We start from the raw sequence: 14,190 nt of genomic DNA, 5'->3' as shown, positions 1-14,190 counted from the left end.
AGTCTGGTAAATGTCAATGCTGCATCCCAGGGCAAGGGAAGAGCTTGCATGGAATTCATTCTGGCTACGCTTTAAAGGCTAATACCCCGATACCTGGATCCTCCCCTAAAATGTAACAACAAGGCAATAGAGACAACAGTACTAGTACACTGGGTATGTTAAAGTAATAGATGGCCATGGAGTTCATTTAATCATATTCTACAGATGAAATGACTGATGCCTGCAGGGACTAAAAAACCCAAACATACCTTGAGAATATAAGCTCCATAAAAAACAGGCTCTACCTTGAACTTTCCACATAGGGTTGTCATGAGGGTTAAAAGAATGTAAAGCACTTGGGGATTGTGTCTGGCAAATATTCCTGTGCTATATAAATGGTTTGCTACTATTATTACTAATCACTACTGTATCCTCTGCATTTTGTATATTGTAAGTACTATAATTTTATCTGTTTCTGTAAATAATGGGTGGGGGGGTCTTATTTTGATTATTTCATATAACTCCAACAGCACCTAAGAGTCCTTGATACCAGTGATTTCTAGTTAAGTGTTTATGGAACTGAATTAGAAAAGCATGTTTAAGTCTGTTCAATTAAGACTTCAAACATCTCTTACAGTCAGTTATGGGTTAGACTACATATGTGCACTCTCTCTTCCCCCTTGCCCTCCCAAAGGATAGGTTTAAGACCTACCCCTCTAAATATGACCTTATTTGGAAACAGGGTTTGATGCAGATGTAATTAATTCAGATGAGAACACTGGAGTAGGGTGGGCCTCTAGTCTAATATAACTGATGTCTTATAATAAGAGCCATGCAAAGACAGAGACACACAGGGAGAAGACCATGTGCTGGTAAAGGCAGAGATTGGAGTAATTGAGTTGCAAGCCAAGGAACCCAATATGTTCCTGCCAAAAAAAAACAGAAGTTAGGAAGAGCCAAGGAAGGATTCTCCACCACTGGTTTCAGAGAGAGCATGGCCTTGCCTGATACCTTGATTCCAGACTTCTAAGCCTCCAGAACTGCCAAGCAACAAATTTCTGTTGTTTTAAGCCACCCAGCTTGTGGCACTTTGTCATCACAGCCCTAGGAAACTGCACTCGCAATTCAGCCTCACTGTGTAGTTCATATGAGTAATTGGGTCAGATGGGCTTCCCTAATGGAGGCCACACCACAGAATGTACATTTAGTGTCTCAACATTTGTATGTGTGAATATTTGCTACTGAAGGGTCAAGACAGAGTTGACTGTCCCAGCAAAAAGACTGCTCATTCATCTAACTTTCCCTGCCTCCCCCTCCTCTTTCAGATGTGCTTGACATACGCCAGATAAAACGCTGTGACAGTGTATACACAAGGAGCCACAGTGCAGTTCCCTCTGAGATTTACAGTGCTCTTGCCTTTACATCCAGGTGGTAGACAGTGAGATGAGGAATTTTTGAGACAGACATGGGAAGTAAGATCACTCTGGGAAGTTTCCAGAGTTTTCTTGGTGACCTAAGAACTCTATTCTATAGGAAATCATTCCTTGCTTGGGTGGAACGATCCAGCATATAAATTTGGTACGATATATGCCAGTTAATTCAACAAAATGTCAAACTATCTGGGAAAGCCCTTAGAAAAGGTTTACTTTCTGTGTCACCAGGGAACTGAGTGATAGGAGGGAAAGCTCATGAAAATGAGATTTTCTTTAACTTCTGCCTAAAGTGAATAAATCAGTGGGATTTTTCAAGTTCCCTCAGTATCAATGTGTTTATTTCATAAAGCAGGCAAGTATTTATAGACTCCAAGAAAAAAAAATAAAAATCTTTCTCCTTTCTCCCAGTCCTGCTCTAGCCAAATTGCTTGCTTTCCTTTCTCTCTTCCCTTTCCTTCTTCCTTGCCCTTCTCTTTGCATAGCTATCGGAGAAAAGATTTGTCTGACAACTGCTCTTACTTTTAGCTTTTAAAAACCATGATGAGTATGGGAGGTCTTGACTTCATGAGTTGTTTTTTTTTCTTTTTTTAGAGGAAGATTTAGTCTCCCTGCCCTGAACTGGGTTTAGGGTAATTGTGTATCTGCTTGGGGGCTGAATGCAATCTCTAGCCTTTTTCATAAAGTTTATGGCCCTATTGCCCCTTTAAAGGTCTCATGTGGCTGATTGATAGGCTCATTTCTGATACTAACCATAAAGAATTGGCCATCCTGAAGATAAGCCGCTCTTCCCCTGAGCATTACAGGAGGGAAAGGCGGGCCGCCATTATAGATGACGTCTCCATTATAGATGGTGCTTCTTGCCTCAATCAGATTCATCGTTCAGCAGCCCAGGCAGTGCTCTGTGCTGAGGGACTGCACCATAGGCCACAGAAGCTCAGTCGAGTCCTTTTAGTTAATGGGTACCTAAGGATTAAAACATCATCATGGACAAGAAGAAGAAAGCACTAGCTAACACCCCATTTCATAACTTTTGTTGATTTTCTCTTGGTGTAATTAACCAGAAAAGAAGTTACGAGACTCACAGAATGTGTAATTTAAGCCTTTTTATTTAATTTAGCTATTCCTCAATATTACCCCCTTTTCATTTTCTTAGTTTCCTTCTAAATCTATTTCTTGCCTCCTCAAACTATCTTTCAAATATCATGGGAGAAGTATGGTGATTAGTGATTCTTCTCCAACTTGTGTGTTCTACAAACTAAGATAGGTCAAAATGGAACTTGAACTCTTAGAAAAGAGCAAGGGAAGGAGGAAAAGAGAAGCAGATGAGAGGGGAGGGGGTGGTGGGTGGGGGAGGTACACTCAGAGTGGGAGAGGGGACAGATTTTTTGAATGTTGAACTTTAATCCTTAAGTTTTTTCTTTCTTTCTTTCTTTCTTTTTTTTGAGACAGAGTCTTGCTCTGTCACCTAGGCTGAAGTGCAGTGGTGCAATCTCGTCTCACTGCAACCTCCACCTCTCCTGGGTTCAAGTGGTTCTCGTGCCTTGGCCCAAGTAGCTGGGATTACAGGTGTACGCCACTGTGTGCAGCTAATTTTTGTATTTTTAGTAGAGACAGAGTTTTACCATGCCAGCCAGCCTGGTGTCGAACTCCTGAGCTCGAGTGATCCACCTGCCTCAGCTTCCCAAAGTGCTGGGATTATAGGCGTGAGCCACCACACCCGGCCAAGATTTAATTTCCTGGGAGAATGGGAGTTAATTTGTTTCTAGCCAAAAACTGTGACACAGATGTTGCAAAAGAACTGATATAACCTGACAGCCTATAAAGTGCAGGAAGCAAAAAGAGAGAAAGACTAGAAGGCAACAGTGGTGAAAGCATAGGAGGAGAAGTGGGTTTGCAAAGGAAGATTTATTCATTCAAATATTTACTGAATACTTTTTATAGGGTAAGTATGGTACTAGGACTGGGGATAACAGATAACACATAGTCAATGCACATAAGGAATCCACGTTTTAAACAATGGAAACATCAGAACTGTACATCAAATAATTAATGAAACATTAAAATGTGATTAAAGGCATGTAGAAATGTTGCTAACACCTCTACATCCACTCCAGTCTGGTTTCTTTCCTGCATTACATCATAAAACAGCTCTTGTCAATGTCTGAACCAATGGACCACTTCCTCCGTCTTGAAGCATTCTTTCCTCATGCTCTCTGTGTATCATATTCTCTAGTTTTCCAACTACTTCTCTGCATCTTTTCAATCTCTTTTGCAAGCTCATTTATTTAAATGTGATTTCATTAAGGTCGGGCCCCATGCTCACTTTCGTTTTTCATACTCTCTTGGGCAGTATCATTCAACCTCTGGCTTCAATTGCCTTTAGTAGGACAAGGGCACTCAAATGAGTGAGGCCAGGCAGGCTTCCCTCTCTACAACCATGTGTCCACCCATGAGCAGCCATATCCTTGCGCTTGGGCCCCTTCTCAATGAGTGTATGTCAGTCTATATCTGCCAGTTAGGATCTATGCATTTCTCAGCTATGTGCTTTCAGTGGTTAACATGGTACCAGCATGCAGTAGTAGTTCACTGCTTACTTCACTGATGACTGGAACTGAAGCAGGGCTTTGGAGAGGAATGCACAGTACCACTCCTCAGAAGGGGAGGCTGGGTCATTCTGCTTCAGGACTGTGAATACATGACCAGACCGGTGAGCCAAGATATAGGAGAACAGCTTTTCAGATGATAACTTATTACATGAGGTTTACCTAAGATGAGGACAAAGGAGTATAATATGGCAATTAACAAAGATAATTTTTATTTTATTTTTCTGGTTTTTTTTTTTTTTTTTGTATTTTTGGAATTTTCTACAATGTTTATATACTATTTTTGTAATTGGAGATTTTTTCAAAAATGTAAACTTCTTTGGAAATCTGCCTGATGATAGGGTAAGAGAGAGAAAGGTGTGTGCATGTGTGTGTGCATGTGTGTGTACATATGCATATGCACATATACACTCAGAGTCAGGAGAGCAAAATGTCAAAGGTGACTGACATAGGAGTAGGAGTTCTAGAAGTTGAAACTTCTGGATTTGCCCAAATTGCCTTTATTCCTAAGTAACCTTTAGGTAAGAATAGGGAACAGATTATTAACTCAAATGACCTGTTACTCTGATTTTCAAGTATTAAAAGCAGAAAAGTATTTATGGATAATAAATTTGATAGTAACATATGCTCTCCTGAATTTTAACTCAGTCCATAATGTTTACTGATGAGTATAGACACTGACATTCTAGTCACCCAATTCAAGTCATCAAAATAAACAACCTTTTATGAAAATGAAAACTGAATATTACATTGGAGAAATGGAAAGCACGTTTTATCAAAGGCAATTTGTTTATGATCTGACAGCCTTGAAAAATACAAGGAAATTATTTGTCTCTCACATTAAAATGAAAGGGCAGCAGCTTCTTTAGACACCACAGTAATAAGGGAATCTTGGGGTATTTAGAAAAAAACAATTTGTTTATTCTACATGGTGAATAGTCTATCTAAATTCATCTTCTTTGCATTTGCTGAAATAAAATTGCACATTTCTGCACTAGTTAAAGAAAGCAATACCACTTTCTTTAAAAATATATTCATTTTTGGTAAAAGAGAGTCATCCACAGAAAGCAATACCACTTTCTTTAAAAATATATTCATTTTTGGTAAAAGAGAGTCATCCACAGAACAACCACAAAGGTCATCAAAGTGTTAAAATCACAAGATACACCAGGTAACAGTGGCTTCCTTCTCCATCAGAATCAGAGCCAATGGCCACCATTGCCTTCCTTCTATGCGTGAACCCTCTGACATCATTCTTCATGTGTGTGACCCGTAACCTGGGTTAGTGTAGAGCATTTGCATTCCAGATTCTCAGATACGGTACAAAGTGTCATCCAACTACACGTTTATTTGAAGGACTTTCAGTCTCTGCTCTCTGTGATAAGAAAAAGAGTCACGAATTTGTTCATACTTTGGGTAGAACAATCGTATCTTTATCTTGGTCAGCGTTTTTTAATGATCACATATATAGCAACAGAAGACTTTACTAGAATATGTGGCACATCTAGCGAAAATACGTTTACAGTGCTTGAATCAGTATCACACTATCAGAACTACAGTCACTGCTGCTTGTATACTTCAAAGATTCATTTATTCTATTAAGAAAGTTTAAAATTATCCTCTACCAAAACATATTCGGATTTTTAAATGCACTGTCTAGGGGAAAAGCAGAGTTAGTAACCTGATAGTTTTTTAACACTAATATTTCAGAGAGCTTGAGTTTTACTAAAGTGATATAGTAATATTTCTTCCTACTTGATATAGGAAGAAATGATATACAAAACAGGAGAATCTCAGGTTGTTTGCAAGGGGTTTTAATAACTAAGGTAATAATGATTTTTTAAAAATTCTCACAATAATGTAGAAGTGACTCCAAAAACTGAAAAAAACAAATGGAGTTCTAGAGTAGTATTTCAAAGGAAGCACACTTAACCAATCTAAAAGTCCCGAGGTGTGCCAGGTAATAGTGACTTCCTTCTCCATCAGGATCAGAGCCAATAGCCATCATTGCCTTACTCCTATGCATGAGCTCTCTGACATCATTCTCCGCGCGTGTGGCCCACATAAGCTGGGTTAGTGTAGGGCATTTGCATCCCAGATTCTTTCCTTTCTTCCTGTTCAACTAAATGAACCTCATGGATTATGACATTTGATCACTACACTTTGTATCTAACAGCATCGACGAGTAGAACACTTCTGAGGCCTGGGAAAGCTGACCCATATGGGATTAGTCTGGAATTCAGATTGTGGGGCTCTGAGTCTAGTGGAATAGAGAGATACAGAGCTCTGTTATTTTCTAGCTACATGGTCTCAGAACGTTAGTTTCCTAAAAATATATTTGGAAAAAACTGCACTTCCTTCTAGTATTATTAACTCCCTGTTTTCCCTACCTACATTTCACAAGAGCACTGGGTGAAGTTGACCCCTTTCATGGATGTTTTTTCCACCCTCTTGGGATAATTAGCTACATGAACCATAAATGTCTCTTGGTAATACTGTAAGAAAGTTTCAGTGAGCACTAAGCAGGAGTTCTTTTTTGGATAACTTACAACTGTATGTGAAAAAGACATTTAAAAATGCTATTTTTGATTGCTGATGTCATGGACATTGGCAAGAATATTGAAGCTGTATATCAAAAAGATATTTTGGGGATAAATCAGCATAAGAATAAAATAGAGCGCTCATAAAATTGAGAGATCTCTTTTGTATCAAAGTATATTTATGAGATAATATTTCAACTGAAATGGAGAAAAAATGGAAATCTATTGCCATTATATTACTATTTTGTTGAGATGGCAATCTTATAATGAAATCTAAAATTCCAGTTCTCATATCCTAAAGTGGATGCCTGCTTGCTTTAATCTTGGTTATCAGTATATCACTAAAGCAATCATCAAAATTAGCTTTGGCGTTTTTACAATAAGGCAAGCTAGGTTCTATCCACCCACCGCCCCCCATCTTCCTTAACTTTTGTAATCCCTTCTCTGTCTCTATGGCTGCCCCGAGAATAAAAGTTCAAAAATATTCAACTGCAATCAGAAATGAAGAGATCATTTGAATCTGGCATTTGGTAAAGCCCTCCCTGAGTCTTGGTAAGTCACAAAGTACTGCTAAATTCTATTTGGCTCTCCTAAACCACAACTTCTGAGACTCTTAGTGATATGGAGTAAGAGGAGCTAACAGTGCTTTTCTTATCTTGAAACTGAGTCTGAAAATATAACCCGTGGTAACCCTGTGCAAGACCCTAACATCCCAAGGTCTGTTTCCTCATTTTTAACAAAAAATAAAAATACAAATTATCTCAAACTACAAGGCCTACAGACCCCCTTTGAACCTCAAGATTTTATGACTGTGGTAGTCTTTAAGTTGTTCCTTAAACTTTAGTTAGTCAGATTCCACCGGCATACATTTTGCCCTGTTGGAAGCATTTTTCACGGACATTTATTTCATGTTTTTTTGTTTTTTACTATATGTGCATTTAAAAATTGACAAATTATGACACTGCCATAAATACTAAATTAGCTTCACTTACTTTAAATAGAAGGTAGCCCATAAAAAGAAATAGGATGGAAAGCAAACAATGTAATTGAGTTCAAGTTAGATGGCACGGCTTCAGGAAAGCTCTGGGTCTCAAATCTGATCTCTCTCAGTTACAAAGAGATACAGAAGACATAACACCTTCAAACCACTTTTCTTATCAAGAGAATCAGAAGTTTTAAAGCAGAATTGAGAGGGGAATAAAATAATTTCCTCAAAATGCAATTTGTATGATTTAAATCATTGCAGGAACCACCATTGGTATAGATTCTATTATATTTGCCGGGAAAACTGTGGCTATTCAAAAGGTAGTGTTACATCTTTAGTCACAACTCCAGACAACTGAAGCACTGATACCCTTTATTATTCCTTGTCTCTAAGAAGCATCTCAGAAGTTGTCCTAAGTTACACAGTTCTCATCTGAAAAGTCAAAAGAGAGTTTCACCAACTCTGAGTTGTATGACTCAAGTTTCGTCATTCCTAGTTTTGAACATATGCATTTAAAAAAAAAAACCTTTGACACATGATTCACATACTCTAAAACTCACCTATTTAAAATGTACAATTGAATGATTCCCGTATATTCACAGAATTTTGCAACTATCACAATGGTCTAATTTGATAACATTTTTATTTTCCCCAAAAAGCAATCCTACACTTATTAGCAATAACTCCCCATCTCACCTCTACTGGCCCCAAACATAGGCAACCAATAAGCTACTTTCTGTCTCTAAACATTTGCATATTCCAGACATTTCTTGTAGATGTGGAATCAGACAATATGTGTTCTTTTGCACTGGCTTCTTTCACTTAGCATAGTGTTCTCAAGGTTTATCCAGGTTATAGCACGTATCAATACTTATATTTCATTATGTTGACATATCATGATTTCAGCAGGCTTTTATTTTCTGTTATAATGCACAGTGAGCATTTTCAACATGTATCATGTGAACTTAAGTCATCTTGTAGAATATTTTCGGAGAAGTGAGGCAATTGGGTTACAGAATGTCTGTAATTAAAATTTTAATAGATAGTGGCCAATTTTATGCTAGAAAAAGTTTTTTCATGCTATAGTCCCACCTACAAGGAATAAGAGTAGAGATTTCCTATAGCTTTGCCATTGCTGGTTGTTATCAAGGCTACATTTTGTCAATAAAAGGCAAAACACAAAATACAGCTTTTCTATGTATTTAAATATTAGTGTGCTTGAACACTTTTTTTATTTTCTTCATTGGCCATTGCTATCTCTTCTGAGAATATCCAGTTCATGGAATCTATTTTCCCACCGAATTATTTATATGATGTTAATGGATTTATTGATATAAACACGTTCCGTTTTCATTTACAAAAATGCTTTAGCTTCATTTACCTTTTGCCATAAAGATATTTTATACTTCTATATTCTTGTTTCCCATCATTGATTCTTGATTCTACTATTATTTTCTCAAGTTGAAAACCACTTTTATTCTATATTAAATTTCCATATTTAGAGTTTTTCCAGATGTGCTGTTCTATTGATTTCACTCTTTACTCTTATGCCAGTGCCAAACTGTTTTAATTACTTAAACTTTAGTAGAGTATATGCTGTGTTATTAAGTTGGGTAAGTTCTTTTTTCAAAAATTCATATACTTATTCTAAGAAATGAACATTAATTTGAATCACTTTTCCCCTCTAAATTGTAAACCATCGTCATTATTAATACTTAACTAGTATAAAACACCTTTCTCTCCAAAATATAAAATTTAATGGATCAATATATTGGTATTAAACTGCAACAATAAATTAGAATTATTCCAGCTTACATTTAAGTTTAGATAAAAGCGGCTAGCTCTGAATAAAAAGCAACAGCAAAACAAAATACCAAGAAAGCTGTGTTCAAATCTTAAAGTACTCAACGGAATGTATAACTACACCAAGCAGAGAAGAAAACAAAGTTACAAAATCATAAAAAATACATTAAGTTCAAAATCAATTAGAGAAAAGCAATCAAGTTATTTGGAACTGCTATAGAAATTCTGTTTTAAAATACCAATTGAACTTACCCAGTAGATACACTGGAAGATTAAATAAAAATATGATTATAATAAGAGAAATTTATAGTTAAGCCGCATCACATCAATTCCTTATTTTCTCCTAGTACACTTGGATATGTTTACCTTTGCTATTATTTGTATGTACATATTTATCTTTCCCCCAAAATATAATGAAGGAAATGATGAATAAATGAAATTTTATTTTCACTGTAATTAGATTTTCCCTCTAAAAAGTCTTCTATCTTTTTGGAAATCACTATGAAATAAACTATAATGTTTCCCTTATTGCAAAAGTTCCAGGCCAAGTATGTTAATCCTTTCTCAGGAAATCTCAGGACCATTCTGGTAATAGTTATGTCTACACAACCTTTGGCAACAGTTTGGAACACGACTTTTAAGGGGATCCATATGATGTACGTCTTTGACTTGTTGAGACACAGTAAATTTGGCCACTTCTTCCTTATTCAAATGCTTCATCTATGTGAGTACATAAATTCTGCTTTTACCCCATCCCAAAAGAAAGAGAATTTCTTACCTACTAACAGATAAATTACATAAATTATTTCATTTAATCTTCAAGACAACCCTGCAATCTCGGTATCAGTACTCACACTCTGCTCATGAAGCCTGCGAGTCTACCTACCTTCACCAAGGTCATGGCTAACACTGGAAACTCAAATCCAGTTCCTGCCATCTACATCTATGATAAACACTGTATTTCTCCTTCAGCTTCATTGTTTTCTAAATCAACTTAATTTTTTTCCTTCTGTATTTCAAGAATTAGCAAACTACAATCTGCAGGACAAATATTGCCTGCTGTTATTGGAATGTAGTCACACCACTTGTTTACATATTGACCAGAGCTGTTTTTGCAACCCAACAGCAGGGTTGAGTATGTGACAGAAGCTGTAGGGTCCACAAAGCCTAAGTATTCACTATCTAGCCCCTTATAGTTTGCAACCCTCTGCTGTATACCATCCACGTGTTAGAGAGAAAATAAGACATTCTGTCTCTACAAAATATACATAAAAGAACAATTTGTAGAACCATTTTTATATATAGTATGATTCCACTTTTGGAAAAAATAAAAATATTGGTTTTTATGTGTATATAATAAGTACTTTCAAAATTCATATGCCAAACTGCAGTTATATTTGAAGTGCTAGATTATGGAGAACTTCCATGTTTTTCAAAATATTTGTTCGAATGTATTTACTTTTTCTTTCATTACTTACCAGCTATGGGTCTTAGGGAAAGTTACTTCATCTCCGCAGTACTCTGTTTTATCTGTAAAATAAGTGGCTGGATAAGACAGTCTTCCAAATTCTGTTCAATTCTAACATTCTATCACTGTGTTTAACACTGCTACCCAATTTTCTTACATAATTTAATTTTGATAACTATTTTAATAGGGAAAGATACTTGCCAGGGATCCCAAACTTAAGATTTTCCATTTACCATTTCTAGTAGAATGTCATTTTCACCGACAACTCACTTCTTTCAGATTCTGTCAAGGTAAACTCTTTCAAGAGAAAAGTCACAGGAATTCTAAGGTGCTACCATATTTACCAACCTAAGAATATATTTCTCATCAGAGATTACAGCAAACTCTGATTTGTGGGGGACAAAGAATTCTCTGCCCTGATTTTGCTTGCTTTTTTTAAATAGGAGCTTTTGTTGTTCCCATTCTATTACTTGTATTCTCTTGTAATTTGTTGATTTGCTTTTGTAAACAGCATCACCTTGAACTTTGTCTCCACAATGCTCATATCCTAGAAGCTCCCATTTCCTCTAAATTTGATTTTGTTTCTAGTTTTATTTTTAAAGCAGCATTACGAATCTTAAAGCATCATTAAATATGTATTCTAATTTCACATGAAATATAAAGTACGGAACATGGTTTTTTAGTCATTTTATGACTACTAAAATGACAAAAGTTAAAAATCAAAACAAGTACCTAGTAAAAGTGAGGTATGGTGAGAGTGGACATGTCTCCAGCTAGTGGAAGTCTATATCAGTATGGTTTTTTTTTTTTTCAGGGGATATTTTTCATCATATATCCAAAGCCTCAGGAGTTTAACCAAGCAATTTTACTTTTAGGAATGTGCCCTGAGGAAATAATTAAAAGTAAGGAAAGAGATAGGCATCCAAGTATTTATAAAAATGAAAAACTGAAAACAAATGTACATAAATAGTGCCTTAGGTTAACTCAACTGAGATGCAACAATGTAATTAAATACTATGCGGCCACTAAAATTATATTATAAAAAATGTAAAATATTATGGGAAAAGTCTCATTCCAAAATGTGGAAAATGGTTGTAAAATAATGTGTATAGTTAGATTTCTTGTTCTAATGCAAGTGACTGGGATACTGGCCAAGACATTAATACTAGTTATCTCTTGGTGGTAGAATTATGGGTAAAAATTTTTTTGGAGTTTTTTGTAACTTTCAAGTTTTCTACATTGATTGCATATTTTATTACCATAAGAATTATTTAGAAGCTATAAATTACAAATATAAAAATTTTCAAATGTCTAGATTATATTCACTCATAGGGACCTATCAAACCTAGATAGAACCAATCATTTTACTAATTCAAAAATCATGTCATTTTAATGGAATCCAACAAATTTTTGATCAATTGCATAACCAATTGGTTGGTTTTTGTTTATATAGGAGAAAATTAAATTAGTAATAATGAACAATAAAGAAAATAATACAATAAGATCATCTACCCCACTCATGCCCCTCTTATTCTTATCTTAGGACACTGGGTTTTTTTAATTTCAAAGATTTTACTTTAATAAGTTGTAGTAACTGTACTTATTTGCTTTTTACTTGGTATTGGATATGCCCATCAAAGTTTCATGAAGGCATGGATTATATCTTACTGGTTGATTTAGTACAGATTTCACATTTGTTTAATGGGCAGAGATAAAAGAACAGAACTGTGTAAGCTTTATACAATCTGAAAACCGAAAGTCATTAGATTGGTCAGTTCCTTTAACCTATAAAGACCCATGGTTGGCAAAATGTTACCTGAATTTCACCACTTGGAGTTTATACAACCCAACCACACAAAAGCAAAGCATACTATATCAACATCCCGGATATTTATGAAAATCAAGACCATTAATCTTTATGACTGAGGGAAAGTTAACCTTCTTTACCTATACTGCCATTATTTAATTTTATGCCTTTAAAAGATTACATCTGATAAATCAGCCATAATCACAACTTTGAACTCCAAATATAATTAACCAAATGGCAACCCAGTGCCATTTAGGTGAAAGTTAATGGACAGGAAGTTTATGCTCTAAAGTCAATTTTTATAACCTAAGCAAAGTGGAAGTGCAGTACATAATTCAATATTCATTTGGGCAGTATCAGGAGGGGAATAGTTTAATTCAGGATAAAGAATCAAATGTAATGATAATTGTTCAGAAGTATATCTTTGTATCACAATTCTATATACATCATTTTTATTTAAGTAATAATTCAATCTCTTTAAGAGCTCTTTTAGAGGACTTCATAGGTCAAGTTCTAAATACACTTTCGATGGTTAAAAAATTCAATTTATTTTAAAATGATACTTTAGCTTTCTCAATCATTTGGAATAGTCTTTTGCTAGTAAGTCTGAATGAATAAGGACTCATCATATTCTTAAAATAAAAAAGCAAGCATGAGTATAAATCAAAAGCCAAGAAACTGAAACAAAAGAAGTCCTCTTCATTTTTCCTTTGAAGCTGTTCTCATCCCATAGGGTCCACAAATGAGTAAGCCTTTCTTATGCCAAGTCTTTCAAAGCAAAAATTGGAAGTGGAAAGTTACTCAATTAGCTGGCAAATTCAGTCAGTAAGGCGAGCCAACCTAGATTAATTGAGGCTTTATTTTTGTATCTATTTTTGCTTATGATTTTCCTAAGAGATTAGAATTTAAAATTCAGTCTCAAGGACAAGTATTTTGTTTTGAATTTTAAGTGTGGAGAAATGGCCAGAATACTGAAACCCAACTCTCATTCTCAAACATAATTTGAAAAATTATGGAGATAATCACAGGTCCCTTAATGATGGAGCATCTTACGTTAAAGTCATAATGGGAACACAAGAATGCTTATTGCAAAAGAATCCTAAGATTCTATTCCTGACTGGCTTATGACTGCCAGCAAGGGCTGGTTTGTGGGTTCAATGCAATAAGCATGGAAGATTCAGCAGAAGTACTTGTACTCTTTAAATAAAACAGTGGGACCATTTAGGCTCAGCCCATAAGCTTGAAGACTGAAAGCTAAGACTTTGAGTAATCTACCCGATTATGGATGATGAATCATGGCAGAAATTCCAAGGTACATGGGAAACATACTGGGGAGTGCCATCATGAAATACAACTTCTGAACATCTAGTGTGTGTGAAGGCTCATACACTAACCATATGGTTTACTTCAAGGCTTAGTCATTAGTGCTACAGTCAATCAATTTACACAGACTTTAGGGGAACACTCATCGTTAAAGAATTTTTTCTCTAATGATTCTAAGGAGGGGCAAAGGAAGAATTGTAGCAAGATAGTAGTCTGTCTTTAAGAGACAACATTATATTTTGCTGAATA

At 35.6% G+C, this 14,190-nt stretch overlaps 1 protein-coding gene across 1 annotated transcript in view; it reads right to left on the bottom strand.

The window, feature by feature from the left end:
* Positions 1–14,190, bottom strand: part of RARB (retinoic acid receptor beta) — a 769,451-nt gene that overhangs the window by 525,525 nt on the left and 229,736 nt on the right. Inside the window, exon 3 of the mRNA XM_038002334.2 lies at positions 10,822–10,873. The gene's annotated coding sequence lies outside the window, so the exon portion shown is untranslated. The remainder of the gene's footprint in view (positions 1–10,821; positions 10,874–14,190) is intronic.

This window comes from Chlorocebus sabaeus, chromosome 15, assembly GCF_047675955.1.
Source record: "Chlorocebus sabaeus isolate Y175 chromosome 15, mChlSab1.0.hap1, whole genome shotgun sequence".
Lineage (NCBI taxonomy): Eukaryota > Metazoa > Chordata > Mammalia > Primates > Cercopithecidae > Chlorocebus > Chlorocebus sabaeus.
This window is presented reverse-complemented; position numbering and strand designations above follow the sequence as displayed.